This window comes from Strix uralensis, chromosome 4, assembly GCF_047716275.1.
Source record: "Strix uralensis isolate ZFMK-TIS-50842 chromosome 4, bStrUra1, whole genome shotgun sequence".
NCBI classification, from domain to species: domain Eukaryota; kingdom Metazoa; phylum Chordata; class Aves; order Strigiformes; family Strigidae; genus Strix; species Strix uralensis.
Genome location: NC_133975.1, coordinates 63,957,002 through 63,967,959, shown reverse-complemented (window position 1 = coordinate 63,967,959; position 10,958 = coordinate 63,957,002).

The following is a 10,958-nucleotide window of genomic DNA, read 5'->3' as shown; positions in this document are numbered from 1 at the left end:
GCGCTGCACAGATTCCTTAAAACAACCCAAATTGTTTGATTTTTGAGATCTATCTTCCATAACCATGAGATCTGCCTTCACAGGTTTTATTAGGAAATGTATTTTGTTTTAAGATTATGTGTATGAATGTAAGTTATTCTCACACTCCCTGTTAGCATTTAAATTTCTTACCATATGTTGACCCTATAGAAATGTTTTAGCACTGCAGAAATACAATAAGGGCCTGAGAGGCTTGCTGGAGATAAGTAAATTACCTTGTACATAGACAGAAGATATCCTATTACAGGAAATGCTCTAGCATTCTAGTGTCCTTAACAGTAAAAAAAAAGAAAATACAGATACTTAATTTTTGCCTTGTTAGAATGCTGTTGTAGTTATTTGCTGTTTTTTGGGGGGTGACAATGAGTGGAGAATTAAGCTATCAGAGTAATGTAAGATGATAATTAGCATTGACATAGACTCATTAAACTCCATTAAGAATCACCCTTTAATGTATTTATTAACTAAAACAATAAAGATGTGTTAAGAATTAGCAGATAAAATAAAAGGCATGTTTTTACAGGGAAGTATCTTGATTCTGCCAGACTGTACTAAGAGAAAGAGGGTAAACTGCTTGGATTTTAGCAAGAGAGAATGTTAAATCTTGATTTCTGTAAACTTGTGACTTTAATAGTTCTAGCTTCATTTGTGTCATAGTCTAGTTGGCTTGTATCCTGCTTTTCCTCTTGGAAGGGCTCTTGTGTTGAAAAACAGATCCTGTGACGAACCACTGCCACCCCTTATCTGGCTCACTAAGTTTGTCATGGAGTTATGTGACCATGTGGCATCCATGTGGGATATGCAGTGTCACAGTGGGAAGAGGGGGAGAAAAGCATGTGCAGAACTGGGGAATAAAGCAAAGAAACCACAACTCACAGATGTCACAGCAGTAACTGAGAAGAAAATACTTGATGTGGAACTGAGCTGAGGTGAAATGTTTTGATATTTAAAAGAGAAAATACAAGGAAAAATCCCATCTATATGATGTTCCCTGCAATTCTGGCCTCAATTCATGGTGAGAAAATGAATGCCAAAGTATTGGAACTTCACCAGAGGAAAAAAAAAAAGCCTATTTGACTTAAATTAAATTCAAATATTCTCAGTCTCAGCAGCAGCTTTATAGTCAGATCTTTTCAATCCAGCTGAGTTGCAAATGAGGAACCTAAATAACAGGCAGATGTTGTAAAGGGCTCAACTACCAGCAGCTTCTCTTTCTGAGAAATTTGGCCACATTTATAATAAGGGATCTAGTGGGCTCAGATCAGCTGCCTAGACACAGACATTTAGTGTCATTCAAGATGCCCTCAGGAATGTGAAGCTGCCACACACAGCAGGCTGATATGACACAGCCTCATATGCACTGGGGTGGTGGTTGGTGTGTATGGAAACTCCTGGAGCAGACAGAGGCACGTCAAATGGAGCAGACACCAATAGCAAAGCAATTGAACTGAGACTCCTTAAAAGAATTAATCTCAGCTGAATTCACTTACCACCTGCATGCATTTATGAAATGATACTTAGGGTCTCACTGTTTCTTATTTATTGCAGTTTATCTAGAAAAGCAATGTCATTTTCAGTTCAGAATTACATTTTCAGCTTTGGTCATGAGACAAACATATCACTTGGAAGCCCACCAGATAAAAGCAGCTTTTCGGGTATGACTAGGAAACAAATTAACGTTAGCATTACACATCTAGAGTAGCTTATTGGAGGAAGCGAAGAAGAAACAGGAATTCATTAATTTCTAGTCTGCGAAGAGAACTGAAAATAACTGATACTTTCAAGTTCACGAGAAATTTAGCTCTCTTAGATATAATAGGACGGGCCATAAATAAACCCCAATTCTTTTTTTTTGCTTATATCTTTTGCCAAGTTAAAATCTTACAAGATAATCCTCAAGTTTTTTTCCTGCAAATCACCAACAGGAATGGATGACCAAAAAGGTGCAACTGCTTAGGAACTAACTGGGCTCAGTTTCAGCTGGAGGTAATTAAGAGACTGAAGTATCTTATCAACATACATTTCCTCCAGTCCTTCCTGTCTGTCTGTCTAGACATCCTGAACTTCCATTTTATTAATGTGAGAGTAATTCATAAGTATTTTTTTTCAAAAGTCTCAAGGACAAAAAGTCCCAAAAGCATATACAATACTTTTTGCAAATGACCATTTATTCTAAGCACAGACAAAGTGTCAATAAGAACAGTGATAATCTCATACAATTTTTCAGTGACAGATGACACTTGGTAATGAATCTGTGCAGAGGGCCATGAGTTCTGCTTAGCTTTTGATCCTAATAACATTAAGAGCTTGCCAACTTCCCTAGGAAATCCCCAAACATGCCATTTTCTCAGGACTCCAGGAAATTCTATGTGCTTTACAGAAAAAGGATTGGCCAGGTAGTTTCACTACTTTTACTTTGTATAAAAGTCTGACAAAGCTCACCAACATCTTAAATGCCTAATTTGTTTTGCAGATGCTGTATGTACTTTAAGATATGCTGTTATTTACCATGACATTCTTGCAAACACAGTCACAATATATTTTGGTTAATAATAATTACATTTCCATATTTCTGAAAATGTAATTTGTTTAAAACACTGTTTATTTAAAATATTTAATCAGTGATAAAAATGCAATTTAGGATTTGCATTTTCTGGTCTGTCAATATTTTTTGTTATAATTTGGATTAACTCCAGGAAAAATCCAAAGGCAGTCTCTACATAAATTACATAGCTTTGCTTTAGTGACAATCTAAGAAAGTTTGCTGCGAAGTAAACAAACCATAGACATTTATAGGAAGGGAAAGTGTGAACAAAGAGCTTAGGATCATATATCTAAACTGGGCCACACCGAATGTAAAATTGGACATGGCCTTTTCCAGCAACATCAGTAGGAAAGGGAGAGTGTGGGAGCAGGAGAGGTACAACCAAGAGGGACTTTTAGGCTTTTTAGAAAAGTTCCCTTTGCTTTGAGAAGGGTCTGGTTTTTCTTAGCTGTTTATGAGGGATACGTACATTAAGATATATGCATTTGCATTAGCTGTCATACCTTCATCAACTTCTTTGTTTTGGTTGCCTTCCCTGTTGAATGAGCAGCAACAGCTCCATGCCACTGCCACACAAGGGTGGGCCCACTGCCCTGCCCAACAGATTGTTCAGGGCACCTATGCAAAACCTTAGTACTGTGCCTGAGTCAAGGGCTGAAACTGGCAACCCTTCATCAGGGCCAGGACATGGTGCTGTCACCAAGGAAAGCTGTCCGTGAAGAGGAGATGTGTGAGACATGCAGGTGGAAGCCAGTCTGCCCTAAACTGGCACAGAGCTAACTATGTGGGCAGTGCTGGGAGGAGAGAAATCACACAGAGGAAGGGATATGTATTGTCTTCTTCAGTATTATGCCAGGAGTGCTGTGCCTGCCTGTTCCCAGAAAAGCACATGCAGGTAAATGGTGGAATTCAGCTTTTAGAAGTGGAGAGCTAGGCTATATTCTGGCACTGAGGTCAGGTATAGAGAGTCCAGCTGTATGCAGTGGAACAATCTCTTTCCATTGCACCAACAAAATCCCAGTTGGACATGTGGGGAAAGCAAAGCCTCTCTCTCAGTACAGAATAGCATGAGCAAACTAAGCTGCAACTGCACAGATGAGAGATCTTTGACCCCAAATCACTGTGTTTGCTATTATATGCTTTAATTCAGACATACTGGGAGCATCTTGACTTGACACCGTATTTCAACTACCAAAGCCAAGCCCATGAAATCCTTGATGTGAAGCAGTTTTGCATGTTTACCCTGTGCCCCCACAACTCTTCTGGCAGGAAATCAAGAGACATTTGAAGAAATGTCTTTGCTGAGTGGTCACATATCACACGATTGGGATTTAGTGCTTCCTACCCCAAAACAGTTGGAAGGCCACAGCTTTCCACCTGGCACTCAGACACAATTCAGACAGATACTCCTTTCATTTAAATGGCTCTTGGAAAATGCAAGCAGCCCATTATAGAGAATGTATCTTATTAACAAAGGTCATATTAGAAACTTGCACAAGTAAATAATCCCATCAAATGTACAGTACATCAATATGCCCAGAGACTGTAAGCAGTGTTTTCCAATTAAGGGAAACAGTTTGACCTTCTGAACTACAAATAAACTGCCAGAGCTGCTCAGAGAGACTGACTTTCACTGCAATGCAATACCTCAGAACTCAGGAACACTCACAAAGTTAGTCCTGGAACAATCTGATGGACAGCGTGAAACTTTAAACACTTCTACATGAGCATCCTCAAATTTCTGCAGTGTTGGCAGAGTTGCACCCACTGGAACAGAGTGTACTACAAATAAATACAGCTTGGATATCTGTCCTTTGGTGGAGCTGCATTCACCTGAGATAAACCTCTTTGACTCATGCAAACACTGAGAAGAAGAGGACATTTTATGACTATAATGAGAACAAGTAATAATCCATAATGAGAACAAGTAATAATCCATAAGACTTTTAAAAGTATTTTTTTCTTTTCCAGTTAAAACCCTTAATGGCCATAATTTAATGGCTGGTTTTAGATATCAGATTCCTATATAGAGTCTCAGTGAGAAGCCCTGCTTTCAAAAGAGAGGGTGAAGTCAGTGGAAGCCAGCACTGTGGCACCTACAGTTACTTACATGCTCCTAGGTTTTGCTTCCTTGTTTCAGAAGTGCTGTGCCAGTTCTCTGGGAGACATTATTTGTTTTGGATAACATCAGCATCTTGGACTGGCCCCTGGATACAGACACATTTATGCCATTAACATCAGATACTAGGGTTTTAAAGGCACTTCAAATCCTGTTAGAGACAGGTTTTTGAAAGATGAAACAAACCTAAGATGGACACTTTAAGTAAGATATAGAGAGATAGGTGTCTCTACTTTGTGTTGATAAGATTGGGGATATGTTTTCAGACATGCACTACTTGTACATTTACAGGCACGTTTTGTTAAGAAAAAACCTTGACTTACTATTAAGGTCAGTGAACAGAGCAAATGGTAAATGTCAACAAAGCTATCTTGGAATGCGTGTGTGGAGGGGTGTGTTGGGTTTTTTTAAGCCAAATATCCTCACCTATAAGTCATAAATGGCTAAGCAGCTCTGGCTGAACATGGGAAAAAGATGGAAAAATACCAGCTTTGCTTGGAAAGAAAAAACCCAAGAGATTGTAGCCTGAGTTGGGAAATGTGTCAAAAAGTACAAAAACTGAAAAAAATCAGCTACTTTTTTTTTTTTTTTTTTTAAACAATTTTATTACACATTTCACAGGGGATCCTAATACAGTAATGTATCTTCAATGATGGGGCTGCAAGCTCCTCCTTCTGTAAAATAGACGCATGTGAAGTGGAACATGGTGTCCTAGTCTCAACAATGCTGTGATGTTCTACCACTGTTTCAAAGCTAGACATAAAGAGGCCCATGTAAAGAGCAGAAATTAATGAAACAGCACCCTGCAGGTAATTTACAGGCAGTCAACTTGCTTCTCTGCTTTGCCTATAGCTCTGCTTTGTACCTTGTGCTTTGACCCAAATATCCTTATCTTTTGCTTTCATATTAAGGCTCCAATTTCTGTTACTCACATCAGAAATAACAGAACAAAGTACTTCAGAGCTAAAAGAAAAGTGGAAGAAAACCCCATGAGGGCTGAGGAACAGGCTTGTCCTATGTTCTCTCCTTATGATTTTTTTACATTCATGGAAGCTGCAGGAAAGTAGGGTCTGAAACAGGAGGGTGTCAGTAAAGGTGGGTTAAACAGAGGAGAGCAAAGGTTCAAGCTACATTCTGACCTTCTGGTTATGTCCTTTGATTTACTCTATTAAGATGATTAGAGAAATGGGATATGCTGAAAATTGGACTGCTTGGGGAAAAAGAAAAAGAAAAAAGGTATTCTAGCTGTCCTTTCAAATAGAGCAGTGCTGTTGTATTTCCATTAGATAAGAACCTACCAGTTCAAGAGGAGAGACAGTCATAATGTTCATAAGATCTCAAGATCTTACTGTTCTTTTCAGGATAGCAGACATGGTCCAGCAAACATAAGCAAAAATATTCTCCCTCACTCTGACATGTAGATTATCAAAATGTTTACTGGAGGATGAGCATTAAACAGTCTGAGAACAATCAAACCCATTTTGTTGTACCTTCTTCATGATTAACAATGTGTCATTAAGAAGGGAAAAATTGTAAATCAGGAAACTATTTACGTGGTACCCATGTGCAATGGTTGTGCTTGTGGTTTGTCACAATATTCCCACTAGGTACCGCTCATCTAATTCAATCTCTAAAATGTGCTAACAAGGAATAAAGGATTGCTGGTTGCTGTTCTTTCCATGACTCTCTTTTATTGTATCCAGTGAGAATGAAAAAATAAAAGCTGATGTGAAATGTTAATTTCAGCAGGAGGAATCAAATGAAAATCAGAGTACCAGCCAGAATTTATGCTGCAATGTCATGGACATGTTTTGATTTATCATAGCAGGTGATGGTCTTTCAGTCAATTAATGACTGTGTGGTAGTTTTGATTGCTGTTGGTCATAATTTTAACAAAGCACTTCGTTCTGGTACCAGGTAGACAGACAGCCTGTGAAACAGAGAATTGATGACGCTTTAATTAACAAAGGATGTTGTCTTCTAAGGTAGAAAAAAATGATGGTCCTTCACAGTGTGAACAAAAAACATTAGCAATGGCTAGGAATTCTTTAGCAGAGGCCACCTCTGTGCTCTTTAAATAGTCTTATACATCTGAATGGCTGGAGTAATTTACTTTTTCAACATCTAGTCATATCCAAAGATGACAAATGGAGGTAGCATCCAGTCAAACTCTTTTTAGAACTAAAATTAATAGCCCATGAAGAGCTGCCTCCTAAACAAGAAGCACAAATGACTGTACCTTTTCCTCATTACGTTGTAGCTTGCAACCTTTTCATTCACAATATTCCTATAGGAAGGAAAACAAATTACACCAGGAAAACTGTGTGCTGGGCTGTCCTGTCTGATGCTTACTTGATATAGTCATCCTTCTTGTAGTTAGCTCCAAAAGGAGCCTGAAAAAGTTTGTTTTGAGAAAGAGGAATCTGCTAGCCTATTAGTAATACCAATATGATCTTTGCCTTTCCCATACTCTATAAGCTTTCTTTTCACAAATATTAGGGGTTCATCAAGGCATTTGCTGAGCTTCCAATGATGCAGGTATTGCCTTGACTCCTGGTACTTTAACCTGATAGCTCAGCTCTGTAGATCCTTACAGGTGTGGTTTTCCATCAAGATGGAGACTGAGGCTACAAGAAAAGGGGACAGGGGTTTGGAATTTCTTTAGCACACTCCTCCCTTGAGTTCAAGAGAAAACTTGTTGTATTGTCACATTCAGAATCTCAAAATCTATCTGCACTTCCAAGACTGAAGCACCTAGTCTTTCTTGATTTATAACTGCCATAGGGTGTCAGAGAGAGGGAGATACATATCATGGATTCAGATCACTGCAGTCATAGGTAGATTGCAAATGAAAAGCAAAGGCTGAAATACTTTTACCCCAGCCAGTCTACAGACTAAAGCATTTTCTTTCTTGAATAAAAAACTGGTGGCAATTTTTTTGTCATTTCACCATTCAGACTGAACTATTGCCACCCACTGCTTAGCCACCACTTTAAGGGTCTAAAATCTATCATGAGATGAAGAAATCAAATTATAAAATTAAGTGGTAGAACAGAATGAGAAAGCTCGTAGATGATCTTGAAAATGGACATTGTCTAGGTAACCAGACTTTCAAGAGTCGAGTAGAAGGCTGAAGTTCTTTTGGGAAAGGAGGAAGATGAAACAGTCACCTTGAATACCAATAAACAGACTTGGTCTCATTTTCAAGATTCTGCAAGGGACAGTGTATGTTTTCCCACCATCCTTTGTGTGAAGTCAAGATATTTGCTTCTTTCTCCCGTATCCATGTGTATGTTTCTGCCCCTAATGTGATGGAAAGATAATTCTATATACCCTTGTTCTACTGCCATGAACAGGAACTTCATCACTGGGGAGACACTGTCCTGTCCTATATGGTCCTATTGTTTTTATGGCCATCTCTAACTGTAATCTCTTGGTTATTGTTTATACTGCAAATAAAGCAAAACAAACCAAGCCAGATGGACCATGGTCATTCCCTCAGCCTCTACTTGTAACATCCACAGCATCTCTGATGGGGAGACATCAGGGCCCTTCTGGTAGTATCCTATTTCTGGGGGTTGCTGCTGGCACTGATTTGTTGGGTAAAAGTATGTGTTCTGTCAGACTCATCCTCTTGCAGTCTTTTTAATGAAGTTGTTTTGACTTCATTTTTAATGAGAAAGGGAGCAAGCACTCAACTCCACTCAGGATACCAATCCTGCACTGAAAGACCGAGTCTCTCCAGAGTCTTCAACAAGTCACATCTGGGCATGAATAAAGTTTGATGTAGTCCTTGGTCTTGGTGATGCCAATCAGCTACTGCAGGTTCTGCCATCTTCTGTGTCAGATCTTTCATGTAAGCCCATTTGTAGTGACCTCTATGGGGCTCTCCCTGTGACTGGTTCAGTGAAGCCAGGCACCTCAAGCAGATTGTAAATACAATAGACAACCTGCCCCTTAAACCTGAGGCACTGCAACACATCTGTGTTTGTCTGTAGATCCATGCCACATAGCACTTGAGAACATGATCTGCTGACAGTGTGACTCAGAGCTTTCAAAGGAGACCTTTGCCAACTTTGCAGTCAATCCTTTGCTGTACTCATTAGCATGAGAGATGGACAGAAACCTGTCTCAGGTGCAAGATGTTACACCATTAACACTGCTCCTTGAAGAATGGGTTGGGTCAAGTCAGGAGTGGGCAGGGGACAGACTGTGAAGCATTACAGTTTATGCCAATGGTCTGTGTTTTGTGCACACAGACCTTAGGCTAATTTAAGGTATACTCATATTATGAAAGCCCAGAGTGCTTTTCCCAGTTTTATCAGGACAGGATTAACTCCAGGGTGTCTTGCTTCAGTGTTCAACAAAATGAGATTTAGGGCTGAAAAATCTACTGCAAATCTGCTTTGATTTACTGTTTATCAAGGCCCCTTAATCTCTCTTGCTGAGTTCATTTGATACCTGCCTGTCTCTGGTTAACCTTGTCACTGTCTACCTACTCATTCTCCAAGAGATCCAGAAAGCTGTTTGCTCCAAATAATATACAGATACAACATGGGACTTTTTTGTAGGTGGAGGATAGTTTAGAAGCTAGTCCAGCTGCTCCTTCTATGTGCTCATTTCTTACAGAGTTAATCAGATTGTCTTGAAGCCAAAGATGCAGGATTAGACAAACATATCTGAACCTCTGGTATCTTGTTGAGTCACCTTGTGCTGGGTATCTGCCCATCACTGGCACCTCAGCCTCCCCTCAAAAGTAATTAGAGAAAACAAGAGAACAAATTGAGATGAAGACTCCAGTGGACTGAAAGAAAGACCCAGCTCTTACATCATGGAATCATAGAATATCTCAAGTTGGAAGAGACCTGTAAGGATCATTGAGTCCAAATACCTGCTTCTTACAGGACTACCTAAAATTAAACCATATGACTAAGAGCATTGTCCAGATGTTCTTTGAACTTTGACAGGGTTGATGCTGTGACCACTTTCCTGGGGAGCCTGTTCCAGTCACTGACCACCCTCTCAGTTAAGAACCTTTTCCTAATGTCCAGTATGAACTTCCTCTGATGCAGCTTCATTCCTTTTCCACGTGTCCTATCACTGGTCACCAGAGAGAGGAAATCAGCACCTTCCCCTCTGCCACCCACCTTGAGGAAGTTGTAGACTGTGATAAGATCACCCCTCAGCCTTCTCTTCTCTATATACATAAGGACTTCAGCTGTACTAAAGTCTGATTGAGGCACAGGCCTAAATTGACCTCTACCTGTCATGAGAAAGAATAAAATGATCAAATGATTCCCTACATGATCATTACTGTAGCCTTGCTCTAGTGATGAATGGAGCCAGCTCACTGGGCTGGTTGAACTGGTGAGAGCCTTTAGAGCAGGTCAGCTGAGTATATATTTTGAAAGAACACTGAGAATTTGCAGGTGTTATTCAGAAGTTGGGGCTGGCTGCTCACTGCTGCGCACAAGAAATAACATAAAGCCACAAGTTGCAGAAAACCTCTGAATTTGCTGGAAGCACAAATCCAACCCTAAGCCAGTATACCTTGTTTTGTGAGGACTCCAGAGCTTCTGGACTGTGTGGGAATGAAATTAGGGGATACATGGATTTTGAGAACCAAAAGGAGCCTCCAGCCCATCCTTCTAGCTACACAAGTCTTAGATTGTGGTTCTGGAATCAAGCTATTGAGATCTTACATATTCATATTGCTTTTAACACAGTAAAGGTTGGAATCAGTGTTTCATCTGTGGGTCTCCCCCTGCTCTCATCTGACTGCTTTCGCTCTTGAAAGTGGAAAGAATTAATCTTTTCAAAACTGGTAGGAATTTAACCCCAGCAAAACATTCAGTCTCATACCAAAGAAACATTTAACAAGCCTGGTAACCTGCTGTGAACCTTCTTGTATCTACAGAGATGTCTATTTTCAGCTTCAGCTGTGGTCCTGGGGAGTTTTGTGGGATATTTCCTTGTTTCTTCTTCATTTTAAAGCCAAACTGGGTTTTGAAATATGACCATAATTCAAGTGAATAATAATGTCAAGAATATTATTCAGTTTCTTTCATTTAGTATTGAGCTATAATCTTTAAAATTAATGAGATTTTGAAATTCAGTGCTGCCCAGCAGCTTGGTTTAAAGAAATGGCTTTTGCAATTTTTTCCCCTTACCATTATTAGAATTTTTCCTGACAAGTGGAACTTGTTAACATAAATGTCTTCTTTGACTTTTACACCATGCTAAGCCTTCTGACAG